Source organism: Hemitrygon akajei, unplaced genomic scaffold, assembly GCF_048418815.1.
Source record: "Hemitrygon akajei unplaced genomic scaffold, sHemAka1.3 Scf000039, whole genome shotgun sequence".
NCBI classification, from domain to species: domain Eukaryota; kingdom Metazoa; phylum Chordata; class Chondrichthyes; order Myliobatiformes; family Dasyatidae; genus Hemitrygon; species Hemitrygon akajei.
In genome coordinates this window covers 7,069,400-7,085,603 of record NW_027331925.1, presented here as the reverse complement: position 1 = coordinate 7,085,603, position 16,204 = coordinate 7,069,400, and the positions used below count along the sequence as shown (strand labels likewise).

General features: G+C 47.9%; 1 long non-coding RNA gene across 1 annotated transcript; it reads left to right on the top strand.

Moving 5' to 3' along the window:
- Positions 1-6,177: 6,177 nt before the first annotated feature.
- On the top strand, positions 6,178-9,554 carry LOC140720275 (uncharacterized). The gene is made up of 3 exons (XR_012097149.1): positions 6,178-6,259; positions 9,339-9,361; positions 9,436-9,554. It is a non-coding gene; the product is annotated as an uncharacterized lncRNA (long non-coding RNA).
- Positions 9,555-16,204: the final 6,650 nt, after the last annotated feature.

The window sequence follows — 16,204 nt, the reverse complement described above, 5'->3', positions numbered from 1 at the left end:
GGAGACTTCCTGCTTGGTTCCTTTGCTCAATAAGGCGATTCCATCTGAACTTAATGACGACAGACTCATTGCCCTCACATCTCCTGTGATGAAGGTGACTGACAGGCTGGTCCTGACTTACCCTGGACGCTCTGGAGTTTGCCTACCAGCCTCATGAGGGTGTGGATACATAATCTACCTGTTGCAGCGAGCTCACTCCCATTGGCATTGTGAGAATCGCTTTTTTTTAATTTCGCTAGTGCCTTCAATACAATCCAGTCACGTCTTCAGTGCAACAACCTGCAAAGGATGGGTGTAGACAAACTCACTGACTCCTGGATTACTGCCTTCCTGACAGACAGACCCCAGTTTGCACTGCCGGTGGCTCTCTGCCGGAAGTGGTGATGAGTGGTACTGGAGACCCACAAAGAACTGTCCTGTCCACGTTTCTGTTCACACTATTATCTCACCTCCCCTCACATTCTTACTACCTCCCTTCCTTTCCAGTCCTGAAGAAGGGTCTCGGTCTGAAACACCGACTGTTCTCTCCTCTGCATAGTTGCTGCCGGCCCCTCTGAATTTCCTCCAGCATTTCCCGTCTGTTGCTTTGGATTTCCACATCTGCAGATTATCTCCTGTTTACCCTCGTGCGCATGCGCGGAGGTCGGAGGTCGTCCCGAATATCGCGCATGCGCTCAGTAGACGAGAGGCACACAAGGACCGGCCGCAGGTAGGAGGGTCTCCGGGGGGGATTTATTCTCCGGCGTCTGAAACGCGATTGAGGGGCTATTACTGTGAGCTCCTGCCGCACTGGTCCTGCGTCCCAGGACAGCCCCGGTCCGTTCTCTCTTTCTCAGCCCCACGATCCGTACCCGGGCCCCGGGGTGTTTTCAGCTGACGAGCGCTGGAGCCTCCGCCATCTCTGCGGCGCATGCGCGTCGGTTGATCTTTCAGTGGCGGACTGACAGCTTTCTCGTTCGTGCGGCCTTCTGGGTAAAGAGGCAGCCATGCGTGACTCTGCCAGCGTTGTCCCGGTGCAGTCGGAGGAAATGTGAGCGAATGTATCTCTCAAACACTGCCGAGGTCCAGCTGTATAAATGCAAGGATAAGTAACTCGGAACAAAAATATATTTCCGAGTTAATCTTGGATGAAAAGTTTACCTTCCAATCAATTAAATTGTCAATTAGTGCTGTATGACAAAAAAAAATCCTTCCGTCAGATTTAGTTCTCTCTGGGTAAAGAAGGATACAAAACAGCTTTGTCCTCGATGCCAGCTGAGTTATGGCTTTCACATCACAAAAGTGCCACACTCCAATGAGAATAACTACTTTCATGTCATTGCCATTGCCATCAATGGGTTCATCACTGTCCATCAGCTGGGGGGAGGGAATCCAAGGAATCAGAAAATCTCCAGCATCAGACATGTAGTAACAAGTGCTCTTTGCAGTGTTGTGGGACATGAACAGAACTGAAATAATACCAAAGAACAAACTGAACCAAGTCACAGGTTAATTGAAGGTAGAAATAGCCCATTTTCATGCAGACAGGAATACAGTCAGAGAATTTGATGGTCACTCTAGATGCCTGATCCTTGCCTTGTTAGAAGGTGAGGAGTTCATACAGAAACATAGAAATCTACATTTCATTACACACCCTTCATCCCAGAATGTTGTGCAGATCATGCAATCTAACTGAGAAACTGCCTAGAATCTCCCTACCACATCGCCCTCTACTCATCCTAGCTCCATGTATCTATCTGAGAGTCTCTTGAAATACCCTATTGTATCCACCTCTCCCACCTTCGCAGTATATTCCACACACCCACCACTCTGTGTGAAAAACTTACCTCTGATATCCCCCTCGTACCGACTTCCAAGCACCTTAAAACTATGCTCCCTCCTGTGAGCCATTTCAGTCTTGGGAAAAAGCCTCTATCCTTCATCATCTTATTCACCTTTCTGAATTGCCAGAGAATTGATCGCAGTGAGATGCCATTCTCCTTCTCTCAGTGTGGGAAGGGATTCTCTCACAGCCTACCCACAGACAGGCCAGTGAGTTCACAGTGGGGAGAGGCCATTCACCTGCTCTGTGTGAGGGAGGGGAACTACTCAGTCATCCAGCCTGAAGATACATCAGCAAGTTCACACCACAGTGAGATGCTCCACCTGTTCTGCAAGCGGGAAGCCATTCATTCTGTCATTGGCTGACGATACTGTACATGGGGTCCTGGTGAGAGCGGACATGGAACACTGTGTGCAGGTCTGGTCGCCCTCCCGGAGTCAGCCTCTGGGATGCAGGGAATGAAGAGAAGGTTTCCCACATTGACTGATGGGGTGGGGGTGGCTGTGTCCACGGAGATATTACACAGGCTGGGACCGTCTTAAAAGTAGAGAAATAAGAGGTGGTCTGACTGAGACAGTCTCACAGGAATTTCCCCACCCAGACTGCAGTGAATTTTTGCAATTTTCTCCACAAGGTTTCTAAGTTCAAAAGGCAAATTTAGGGCCACAGTGGTGACGGAAACACTGCGGGAAAGTGGCGCTGAATGAAGGGCAGAGAAGGCACAAGGGGCCGAATGGCCACACCGATCATGTTTATTTCCTAAAGCACAAGTTTACCTGTGCAATATTTCCCTTTGGGCTTTAGCCTGTCAGATTGCACAGAAATGCGGTAAGAGTTCCGGAGATCCTTCGGCAGCCACTGCAGGGCATCTCCCGTCTCCCAGCAACAGGGGACGGGTCTGGGAGGCAGCTTTGGACAACCGGCTCCGATCCACGGCGGGGAAAGACCAGGCACCCTCCGTGTTGCTGAAACATCTCACGGACTCTCACCCAGTCTCCTCACCTCTGCCACCTGAAGGAATTAAGACCCCGGCCGGTGTTGCAGACTTTCCCCGAAGTGCCGCTCCCGATCTCTGACTTCTCACCGGGTCCAGTCGCTTCCGGTTCCATTCTGAGCGCTCGGCGTCCCGCCCACTGACACGCTCCGACAATGAGAGCATGCTTGTTCCAGCGCTGTTCTCTGATTGGCTGTGAGTTTGTCTGAGGTCGGGCTGCTGCCGGGAGCCGGAGATGTCAGTCACAGTTTGTTCTCAGAATCAAAGCAAGTTCCCCGAGGCTCAAAGTTCAAAGTAAATTTTATTATCGGAGTACAAATAAATCACCGCATAAATAAATAGCAATAAATAGCGAGACATGAAATAACCGCAGCGGCTGCTGATGGATCTCCGGAGCTCTCACCGCTCCCCTGTGCAATCCGACAGGCTGACGGCCAAGGGAGAACAAGGCGCAAAGGTAAACTCGTGCTTTAGAAAATAAGCAGCAGGCGCTGACGTGGCCATTCGGCCCCTCACTGATTCTGTTATTCACTCAGAATCACTATTTTCCTGCCGAGCCCCCAAATATGAACTCGGGTTTTGAGTCTGTGGAGCTTGGCTACACACTCCAGCCGGAGGAATCATCATTCCTGGCCCAGCCCTGCGAGACTGTGTCTGTCTCTTATTTCTCTCATTCGGAGACAGGCCCAGTGTGATCATTCGTTGTGGGAGCATCTCAGTGCACCACTTCATCTGTCTCCTCTCTGCACAATATCCTCCACATCCCCAATCGCATGGTATGAACTAATTTAATAATCGTTTGAAATATTTACTGAACAATCGTGTCACCCCCCCAGCCTGACTCTCTTTATACCTGGAGAAAAGTAAAAACGAGCTGCTGGGGTTACACAGCTCGTCAGGCAGCGTCTGTGGAGGGAAATGGAAAATTGACATTTCGGGTTGAGACAGTCCAGATGTAGGATCTCGACCCGGAAAGTTGAATGTACATTTCTCTCCGCAGTTGCTGCCCGACCCACTCAGTTACTCTGGCCTCATGTTTCTTACTCGAGATTCCAGCATCTGCAGTCTCTTGTGCCTCTTTTTTCAGAACTTGCCCCTTTCAGTCCTGCCTCAGACTGAACCAGGCTCTTCTCTCCATCTTCATTTCTGTTCTGCTTCTTCTTTAGCCCATCACGCCGATTGGGACACAGGCGGCCACCAGCAGCTCTCCGAGGGTTGATTGGCCCTGTGGCCTCTGCTTTCACCACATGACTTCAATCGTCTTCCAGGGGAAGGTCCTTCTGATCCCAGGAATGAGGCCTGTGGAGATTCAGTTGACGTTTCTGTCACACTGGGTTTTTACACGATGGGTTTGCTAGCCCCATCCCCAACACTCCTCCTTTCATAGCCGGGCTTAGGCAGTCCATGGCGGTTTTCATTCTGTTCTGACCTGCTTAATCTGTTTCTGATCCCTCCCTGATACAGATACCACAATTCCTTCCCACAGAGTGCAACATAATGTTCATTCCCTGAGTCTGCAGCGCGCGTAGTGGACAATCACGGTACTGCAGGGGATCAGCAGCTCCCCGAAAGTGAAAGCATTCTGAATCAGGAAGTACCGGGACTTAACATGGCTTCGAAAGGACCGGTCGAGAGTTGGACCGAGGAGGTAATTTGTCCCGTCTGCCTGGATTTCTTCACCGATCCTGTTATACTGGAGTGTGGACACAACTTCTGTCGCTCTTGTATCACACGGTATTGGGAAAGGGAGGAGAGAAACTCCTGCCCGGAATGTAGAGAGGTGTTTGCTGACTGCACCCTCAGGGCCAGTTGGGCCTTAGCAAATCTGGCTGAAAAAGCTCGAAATCTAAACCTGAATCCGAAAGGGAAGGAAAGTAAACGTCACTGCGAGGAACATGAGGAAGAACTGAAGCTGTTTTGTGAAACGGACAAGACACTGATCTGTCTGATCTGTAGAGATGCGCAGGAACACAGGGAGCACCGCTTCAAGCCGATTAAAGAAGCTGTTAAAATCTACAAGGTAATCTAACGTTAATTTGATACTTAACCCATCTTTTCTTGTCCTACATAATATCACATGAGCCTCCAAAACCAACACATCACTCTCTGCAACTTCTGCCATTTCCAACGGGATTCTAGCATCTCTCCGTCCCACAGCCCAATTCCGCACCCCGAACTCTCCGCTCTCCATACGGATTGCGCTCCACGTACTGTATCGCCCTGATCCACTCACTCCTCCCCACTGATCTCCCTCCTGACACTGATACCTGCAAGTGGGACCTGACTCCTAACCTCCTCCCTCGTCACCATTCAGGGCCGCAAACAGCCCAGTTCCTCCCGTTTCTTCCATGGTCGATTGTCCTCTCGTACTAGATTCCTTCTTCTCCAGCCCTTTACCTCTTCCACCTGTCCCCTCTCAGCTTCTCACTTCATCACCCTTCCCCCACGTTCCCCCTCACATTGTCTCACCCGTCACCTGTCAGCTGGTTCTCATCCCCAACCTTTTTATTCTGGCTGCTGTCCCATTTCTTCCCAGGCCCAATGAAGGGTCTCATCCCGAAACACCAACTGTTTATTTCCCCTGAATAGATGTTGCCTGACTCACTGAGTTCCTCCGGCATTTTGTGTGATAATCGGGTTTGATCACCTGTTTCTTTTGATGCATCTTTCTTTCTATTTCCTTCACTCTCTTACTTCCAGGATCAGATAAAATCTTCCTTAAACTCTCTCACAAAAAAGAAATCAGACTTCCAGAAAAAGGAGCAGCAACAGAAAGAGAAGATTTCTGGAGTTCGGGTGAGGCTTCCTGAGCAGAATTTCTGATATCACAGTCGAGTTTTGCTCCCTTTAATGCAGAATAGCCGAGTATCGCAGCTCCAGTGACCTGGGTTCGATCCTGACCTCTGCTGCAGTCTGTGTGGAGTTTGCATGCTCTCCCTGTGACCACAAGAGACTACGACACATCCCAAGGGCATGCCGGATGAATGGCTAATTACCGTTAACCCTGTAAAGGTGGGGAGGGTGTATGTGAATCAGGTGGGAGTAAATGGGTCAATGGGGAGAATAGATTTCAGGAAAACGTCAGTGAATGGGGTTGATGGGAATGTTTCAGAGCTAGCATGGACATTAATTGACCAAATGGTCTCCTTAATGTCATCAGGAAATACACACAGCAATACAGTAAATTAATCTTCACTTTCATTTGACAGAAACAGTCACCCAGCATTCAGACCTACATCACATCCCAGTTTGCTGAACTGCGCCAGATTATCACTGAGAAAGAGCAGAGCTTACTCAGGGATCTCAGGGAAGAAGAGAAGAGGATTCTCAACCCAATGGAGAAAAATCTTCTAGCTCTTCAAGAGAATATAAGGATTATTCAGGAGGAAATCACTAAGTTAAAGGAACAGATGGATCAAAAAGACGGTGTGATATTTCTCAAGGTGAGGGATTATATTTCAATTTGTTTCTGTCAAAGGGCACTAAATGAACAGTGGTATATTTGAAATGAACACAGCACAGCAGCCAATTCTAACAAATCAATTGCCGCTGCTGGTGATCTCACACAGATTGTTACACTTGTATGACGAGCCTCCAATCACACGAATAATGACCTTCCAAAATGTCGAAGATTTGTATTCGATCCTTTATCTGCAACAGACAATCATGAAGCAATGAAACTTCAGCGTAATTAATCGTAAATTAATCAGCAACAAAGCAGTTAACAAACGATATGATATCCGTCCGTCCTCAGCTCAAAACTGCCCAGAACAAAGCATGGATATGTAACTTATTCCCTTCACTATTACCACACCCCCACACACGTGACTAGTTACCATCACAATCACGTAACACAGAACACAATGCAGACTGGGCAATCAAAGACAGAAAACAGATGCATCGCTCCTAGACACAGCATTTACAAATGGCAGTAAACTGTTTCTCACCAGACAATTGATCCTCCACACTGCCAAGAGTCTTACCATTAATACCATATTCTGCCATCTTATTTGACCTACCAAGTGAATCAGCTCACACTTACCTGGGTTGAACTCCAAACTGCCACTTCTCAGCCCAGTTTTCATCCTATCGATGTCCTGCTGTAAACTCTGACAGCCCTCCACACTATCCACAACATCCCCAGCATTTGTGTCATCAGCAAATTTACTAACGCATCCCTCCATTTCCTCATCCAGGGCATTTATAATAATCACAAAGAGAAGGGGTCCCACAACAGATCCCTGAGGCACACCACTGGTCACCAACCTCCATGCAGAATATGACCTGTCTACAACCACACTTTGTCTTCTGTGGACAAGCCAATTCTGGTTGAACAAATCAATGTCCCCTTGGATCCCTTGCTGAAATCCATATACTCTACATCTACTGTTCTACGTTCATCAATGTGTTTTGTCACATCCTCAAAAAATTCAATCAGGGTCATAAGGAACGACCTGCCTTTGACAAAGCCATGGTGACTATACCTGATCATATTATGCCTCTCCAAATGTTCATAAATCCTGCCTCTCAGGATCTTCTCCATCAACTTACCAACCACTGAAATAACACTTACTGGTCTATAATTTTCTGGGCTATCTCTCCTCCCTTTCTTGAATAAGGGAATGACCTCTGCATCCCTCCAATCCCCTGGAACCTCTGGTCCCCATTGATGATGCAAAGATAATCACCAGAGGCTCAGCAATCTCCTCCCACAGTGGCCTGGGGTACATCTCATCCGGTCTCCATCAGAAACAATTTCCTCCCACAGTGGCCTGGGGTACATCTCGTCCGGTCTCCATCGGAAACAATCTCCTCCCACAGTGGCCTGGGGTACATCTCGTCCGGTCTCCATCGGAAACAATCTCCTCCCACAGTGGCCTGGGGTACATCTCATCCGGTCTCCATCGGAAACAATCTCCTCCCACAGTGGCCTGGGGTACATCTCATCCGGTCTCCATCAGAAACAATCTCCTCCCACAGTGGCCTGGGGTACATCTCGTCCGGTCTCCATCGGAAACAATCTCCTCCCACAGTGGCCTGGGGTACATCTCATCCGGTCTCCATCAGAAACAATCTCCTCCCACAGTGGCTTGGGGTACATCTCGTCCGGTCTCCATCAGAAACAATCTCCTCCCACAGTGGCCTGGGGTACATCTCGTCCGGTCTCCATCGGAAACAATCTCCTCCCACAGTGGCCTGGGGTACATCTCGTCCGGTCTCCATCAGAAACAATCTCCTCCCACAGTGGCCTGGGGTACATCTCATCCGGTCTCCATCAGAAACAATCTCCTCCCACAGTGGCCTGGGGTACATCTCGTCCGGTCTCCATCGGAAACAATCTCCTCCCACAGTGGCCTGGGGTACATCTCGTCCGGTCTCCATCAGAAACAATCTCCTCCCACAGTGGCCTGGGGTACATCTCGTCCGGTCTCCATCGGAAACAATCTCCTCCCACAGTGGCCTGGGGTACATCTCGTCCGGTCTCCATCGGAAACAATCTCCTCCAACAGTGGCCTGGGGTACATCTCGTCCGGTCTCCATCAGAAACAATCTCCTCCCACAGTGGCCTGGGGTACATCTCGTCCGGTCTCCATCAGAAACAATCTCCTCCCACAGTGGCCTGGGGTACATCTCGTACGGTCTCCATCAGAAACAATCTCCTCCCACAGTGGCCTGGGGTACATCTCGTCCAGTCTCCATCAGAAACAATCTCCTCCCACAGTGGCCTGGGGTACATCTCGTCTGCTCTCCATCGGAAACAATCTCCTCCCACAGTGGCCTGGGGTACATCTCGTCCGGTCTCCATCAGAAACAATCTCCTCCCACAGTGGCCTGGGGTACATCTCGTCCGGTCTCCATCAGAAACAGTCTCCTCCCACAGTGGCCTGGGGTACATCTCGTCCGGTCTCCATCAGAAACAATCTCCTCCCACAGTGGCCTGGGGTACATCTCGTCCAGTCTCCATCAGAAACAGGCCATTCGGTCCATCATCTTCTATCAATTTCCCTGCTTCAAAATTCTCCTCCCACATACTCACCACACCCAGCAACACAGCACCGAACTCGATGGTCGCTCACGTGTTTATCCAGTTTTCCCATTACATTCAATCTCTGCTGTTCCGCTTCAACCACTCCTGTGGCAGCGAGTTCCTCTTCACTAAATTTCTTATGGGATTTATTAAAATCCATCTGGAATTTCATCTCCCACAATTCTTCCCATAAAGAGAGGTACTTCACCCCCCACCTCTCACAATTAAATCCATCACTGATCTTAAATTCCTCCATCTTGTCACCCTGATATCGTATCCAGATGAAAATGGACAACCTGTCCTGTCTTCCCTGTAAGTTTCATCCTCTTAGTAATGGTCTGACATTCAGAAACTTTCCCTGTAATTTACCCCGTGGTTCTGTATTGTCCGTGTGTGTGAGTGGGAATTTTCAACACCTTGTAATGATTTGGATGAAATTCAGGATGTGGACAGTAAGTCCAAGTCTAATCAGATTTGTGTTTGATTTATTTCAGGAGGAAGCTCATTGGAACAGGAGGTAGGACATACTCTTTAGTGAAAACCTGTATAGTTCAAAATTGCAGTTCATAACCAGCAGTTTCATTTTTACAGGATTAATGATGATGTCCAGGAATTGTCAGTGACAGATGAGGCCCTACCGGTTGAAAAATTTGATCACCTCTATTTGTTGAACACAGTGCTGAGAGAAACACTTGATGCCATTAACCGAGGTAAAACTTACAAAGATTCATTTCTCCTTGTTCAGTTGCGTTCTAATTTGAAGCAAGGATTGTCTATAATTATAGGAGGATAACCTATATTTATAATTATAATTAAGGGGAACCAAAGTTTATTCCACATCAACCCCACCGACTGGGAGCGATCACTGTCACATGGTCAGCTGGAGAAGTCAGACCCCTGAACACACCAGCACAGGGTCACAATACAACCAATACACGGGACTGGCAGATGAACCACTGTGTCCTGATCCCAGGCACACTGCACTAACACGCCAAAACATGAATTTGAATCCTTCCACAGGAGCTGGGAATTTAATACTGACAATAATATTGTAGGGAATAAAAGCAGGTATCAGTGTGGTGACCGGGAATGTCAGGGAAATACACAAGTCCTTTGTGCGCTGGGAGTGCAGACTCTGACTGACACAGGTCTTCACCCCACCCCCTCCTGAATGTGTGGCTGAGAAGCTGGTGCAGGGGGCAGAGCTTCAGATTCTTGGATCATTGGGATCTCTTCTGGGGGAAGTATGACCTGTTCAAAAGTGACAGGTTGCACCTGAACCCGAGGGGGAACAATATTCTCTGAGAGAGGTTTGATAGAGCTGTTAGGGAGGGTCTGAACTAATTTGGCGGAGGGGTGGGAATGAGAGTGAAGGGACTCTGGATAGGACTGATGATAAAAATGCAAAGATTGCGTGCAGTCAGACTGTCAGATAGGGCGGACAGATGCGAGGACACAATTGCAGCCAGCAGGGTGAGTATCAGTGCATTAGGGATGCAGAATTAAAAAGGGTAGCAGATACAGTACACAAAGTGTTATATCTCAATGCATGGAGTATGAGAAATAAGGTGGATGATCTTGTTGCACTATTACCGATTGTCAGGTGTGATGTTGTGGCCATCACGGAATCGTGGCTGAAGGATAGTTGTAGTTGGGAGCTGAATGTCCAAGGTTACAGAATGTATCGGTGGTATAGGAAGGTCGGGTGAGGGGGTGACGTGGCTCTGCTGGTAAATCAGCAGCTAGATGTGACATAGGATTGGAAGATGTTGAATCCTTGTGGGTTGAGGTAAGGAACTGCAAAAGTAAAAATGTCACTGACAGCAGTCATATACAGGCCTCCCAACAGTCAGTGGATTGAGGCCCACAGATTACAACTGGAAATAGAAAAGGCTGATGAAAAGGACAATGTTATGATAATCATGGGAGATTTCAACATGCAGGGCAATTGGGAAAATCAGGTTGGTAAAGGATCTCAAGAGAGTGAGTTTGTTGAATGCAATGTGATGGCTTTCTAGAGCAGTTTGTCGTTGAGCCTACTCGGGGAACAGCTCTACTGGATTGGGTGTTATGTATTGAACCAGAGGTGAGTAGTTAAAAGAAACCTTAGGAAGCAGTGCTCACAACATGACTGAGTTCAACTTGAAATTTGATAAGGAGAAAGTAAAGCCTGACATTGTAGTATTTCAGAGGAGTAAAAGAAATTACAGTGGTCTGAGAGAGGAGTTGGCCAAAGCAAATTGGAAGGAGATGCTGGCAGGGATGAGAGCAGAGCAGAAATGGTGTCAGTTTCTGGGAAAATGAGGAAGGTGAAGGATAGATGTATTCCAAAAATAAATAAATACTCGAATGGCAAAATAGTAAAACTGTGGCTGACAAGGGAAGACAAGTTAATGTAAAGGCAAAAGAGAGGGCATACAACAAAACAAAAATTAGCAGGAAGACAGAGGATTGGGAAGCTTTTAAATATCTACAGAGAGGAACTGAAAGAATGATTGGGAGGGGAAAAATAAACAAGAAATTGATTTGAATTGAATTGACTTCATTACTTACATCCTTCATATACATGAGGATTAAAAATCTTTATGTTACATCTCCGCCTAAATGTGCAATGTGCAATTTATAGTAATTTATGATAAATAATATGTACAACAGGCTGGTCAATATAACATAGAAATTCAGTTGTGTCCACACGAGTTAATCAGTCTGATGGCCTGGTTGAAGAAGCTGTCCCGGAGCCTGTTGCTCCTGGATTTTAATCTGTGGTTTAGAATCCAATGTTAGCATTCAATTCAAGGGCAGGGATGTGATGCTGAGGCTTTATAAGGAGCTGGTGAAGCCTCACCTTGAGTATTGTGAACAATTTTGGGCTCCTCATCTAAGAAAAGATGTGCTGGCATTGCAGAAGGTTCATTTCATAAGGATGATTCCAGGAATGAAAGGGTTATTATACGAGGAACGTTTGATAGTTCTGTGTCTGTACTCGCTGGAATTTAGAAAGATGAGGGGGGATCTCATTGAACCCTTTCGAATGTTGTAAGTGCTAGACAGAGTAGATGTGGAAAGGATGTTTCCCATGGTGGTGGAGTTTAGGACAACAGTGCACAGCCTCAAGATAGAGGGGCATCTATTTAAAACAGATGCGGAGAAATTTGATCCAGCGGCTGGTGAATTTGTGGAACTTGTTGGGTGTATTTAAGGCAGAGCTTGATAGGTTCTAGATTGGACACAGTATCAAAGGTTACGGGGAGAAGGCCAGGTAGTGGGGCTGAGGAGGGAAAAAAGGATCAGCCATGATTGAATGGCGGAGCAGACTCAATAGGCAAATGGCCTAATTCTGCTCCTATGTCTTATGGTTATCAGACCACTACATTGAAGCATTGTGAGAATGAGCTCAGACACACCAACAAGCATTGACATGGGTCAAGATTTCATCTCGGGAGAAGCACACACAACATAACCGGCCTGGCAAAGCTCCCTCACACACATACACAGGAAGGATTGGCAGATTGTAGTCAGAGCCTCAGCAATGTACGTTGTTATTCCCCTCAGTAACCTGGAAACCAATCTCTTCAGAGACAGTCATTTATTCATTTAAACAACTCAACACACGACACATGCGATGACACACTGTAACATACAAATGCTTCAATGTGCACACTCTCCTTCAATGTGTAGATAGATGATAGATAGATAGATAGATACTTTATTCATCCCCATGGGGAAATTCAACATTTTTTCCAATGTCCCATACACTTGTTGTAGCAAAACTAATTACATAAAATACTTAACTCAGTAAAAATATGATATGCATCTAAATCACTCTCTCAAAAAGCATTAATAATAGCTTTTAAAAAGTTCTTAAGTAGTTTACTTAAATACATTAAATACAATCAACCCCGGCACTTTAACATATCTTACTCCTGGCGGTTGAATTGTAAAGCCTAATGGCATTGGGGACTATTGACCTCTTCATCCTGTCTGAGGAGCATTGCATCGATAGCAACCTGTCGCTGAAACTGCTTCTCTGTCTCTGGATGGTGCTATGTAGAGGATGTTCAGGGTTTTCCATAATTGACCGTAGCCTACTCAGCGCCCTTCGCTCAGCTACTGATGTTATATTCGCCAGTACTTTGCCCACGACAGAGCCCGCCTTCCTTACCAGCTTATTAAGACGTGAGGCGTCCCTCTTCTTAATGCTGCCTCCCCAACACGCCACCACAAAGAAGAGGGCGCTCTCCACAACTGACCTATAGAACATCTTCAGCATCTCACTACAGACATTGAATGACGCCAACCTTCTAAGGAAGTACAGTCGACTCTGTGCCTTCCTGCACAAGGCATCTGTGTTGGCAGTCCAGTCTAGCTTCTCGTCTAACTGTACTCCCAGATACTTGTAAGTCTTAACCTGCTCCACACATTCTCCATTAATGATCACTCTCCTAAAGTCCATCACCATCTCCTTGGTCTTGGTGATATTGAGACGCAGGTAGTTTGAGTTGCACCATATCACAAAGTCCTGTATCAGTTTCCTATACTCCTCCTCCTGTCCATTCCTGACACACCCTACTATGGCCGTGTTGTCAGCGAACTTCTGCACATGACAGGACTCCGAGTTATATTGGAAGTCTGATGTGTACAGGGTGAACAGGACCGGAGAGAGCACGGTCCCCTGCGGCGCTCCTGTGCTGCTGACCACCGTGTCAGACCTACAGTCTCCCAACCGCACATACTGAGGTCTATCTGTCAAGTAGTCCACTATCCAATCCACCATGTGAGAGTCTACTCCCATCTCCGTTAGTTTGTGCCTTAAGATCTTGGGCTGGATGGTGTTAAAGGCACTAGAGAAGTCCAGGAATGTAATCCTCACAGCACCACTGACCCCATCTAGATGAGAGAGGGATTTGTGCAGCAAATACGTGATAGCATCCTCCACTCCCACCTTCTCCTTATACGCAAACTGAAGAGGATCCCGGGCGTGCCTGGTTTGTGGCCTCAGATTCTGTATTATCAGCCACTCCATGGTCTTCATCACGTGCGACGTCAAGGCAACAGGTCTGAAGTCATTCAACTCCTTTGGTTGTGGTTTCTTCGGTACCGGGACAATACAGGATGTTTTCCACTGTCTGGGTACTCTTCTCTGCTCCAGGCTCATGTTGAAGATGCGCTGTAGTGGTTCTCCCAGCTCAATCGCACAGGCCCTCAGTAATCGTGGGGAAACTCCATCCGGTCCCGCCGCCTTGCTGGTACAGATCTTCCTCAGTTGACCTTCCACCTGTGCAGCCGTAATCCTGGGCGTGGGCAAGGTCTCCTGTGAGTGGCTATTTTCCTGTGAGGGAAGTAAGCCTGGTGTGGAGTTCTGCGGTGAGGATGAGATTGTGCTGTTGAACCTATTGAAGAAGTTGTTCAGCTGGTTCGCTTTCTCCACATCTCTACTTATGTTTGCCCCCCGCTTTGCACCGCATCCGGTGATGATCTTCATCCCATCCCACACCTCCTTCATGCTTTTTTTCTGCAGCTTTTGTTCTAGCTTCCTCCTATACTGCTCCTTTGCCCCCCTTATCTGTTCCTTCTGAACTCTTTTAAGCTCCAACCGATCACCATCTTTAAAGGCCCTCTTCTTCTGGTTTAGGAGGCCTTTGATACACACCACACGGATATTTACCACAATCAACACACACACACACACACACACACACACACACACACACACACACACACGTCCACAGAAATAGGCACAAATTCCCATTTTTTTTAGATTGGGACAAGAAGGGCGGCGTGGGAGCTAAATTCTGAAGGAAGGCAGTTTTAAAAAAACTTCATGTACAAGAACAGCGAGACTGTGCAGGACAGCGCGGAGAGTTTAAAAAGATGACCACCCTATACAGCGGGCAGCGGAGTGGGTGGCAGCAGAGTGTAGGGTTTTGGCTCAACGGGCTTAGGCGGTAACGGGAAGAGGCGAGAGCGAGGCACCGACTCTTTTTCTCCCCTTGGCAAATCGGCCCGGACGGACAGGGGAACAGCAGGGCACATTAGCTAACGGTTTAAAAAGTTCGTGTGTTTGGCGAAGTAAGTGGGTGAGTAGACCTATCTTTCTTTGTTTCATTCCTGTAGAATTAGGTAGCATGTCTGCAGGGTTAGTGCTTTGTTCAGGGTATCAGATGTGGGAATCCTGGGAGACCTCCAGCCTCCCTGATAGCCACATCTGCACCAGGTGAACCGAGATTCAGCTCCTCGGAGACCGTGTTAGGGATCTGGAGCTGCAGCTTGATGACCTACTGCTTATTAGAGAAAATGAAGAGGTGATAGACAGGAGCTACAGGGAGGTAGTCATCCCTAGGCTACAGGGGTCAGAAAACTGGGTGACTGTCAGGAGAGGGAAGGGAAATGCCCGGATAGTGGAGAGCACCCCTGTGGCTGCCCCCCTCAGCAACAAGTATATCGTTTCGGATGCTGTTGAGGGGGATGACCTGACAGGGGATGGCCACGGTGACCGGGTCTCTGGCACTGAGCCTGACGCTGTTGTGCAGGAGGGAAGGAGGGAGAAGAGGAATGCGGTAGTCATAGGGGATTCCATAGTCAGGGGAACAGACAGGAGATGCTGTGAGCCTGGTAGAGATACCCGCATGGTGTGCTGCCTCCCAGGTGCCAGGGTACGGGATGTCTCGGATCGGGTCCAGAATATCCTGAAGGGAGAGGGCGAGCAGCCAGCTGTCTTGGTACATGTTGGTACCAATGACATAGAGAGGAAAAGGGAGGAGGTCCTGAAGAGAGATTTCCGGGAGTTAGGAATGAAGCTGAGAAGCAGGACCTCCAGGGTAGTAATCTCAGGATTGCTACCTGTGCCACGTGCTAGCGAGGGCAAGAATAGTAGGATCAGGCAGATGAATGCGTGGCTGAGAGACTGGTGCAGGGGGCATGGCTTCAGATTCTTTGATCATTGGGATCTCTTCAGGGGGAAGTATTACCTGTTCAAACAGGACGGGTTACACCTGAACCAAAGCGGGAATGTTTAATAGAGCTGTTAGGGAGGCTTTAAACTAATTTGGCAGGGGGACGGTAAACTGGAATGATAGAGTAGAGGAAGGGGGAAAACAGAAACAAATCTATGATAGTGAGCAGTAAAGATGTCAGGAAGGACAGGCAGGTGATGGGGCAAATTTGCAGCCATTGGGATGAGTTGCAGTGCAATCAAAACAAAAAGTACCAAATACTGGACTTAAGGTGTTATACTTAAATACACACAGCGTAAGGAATAAGGTGGATGATCTTGTCGTACAGCTACAGATTGGCAGGTATAATTTTGTGGCCATCACTGAGACGTGGCTAAAGGATGCATGTCTCTGAGAGCTGAACGTCC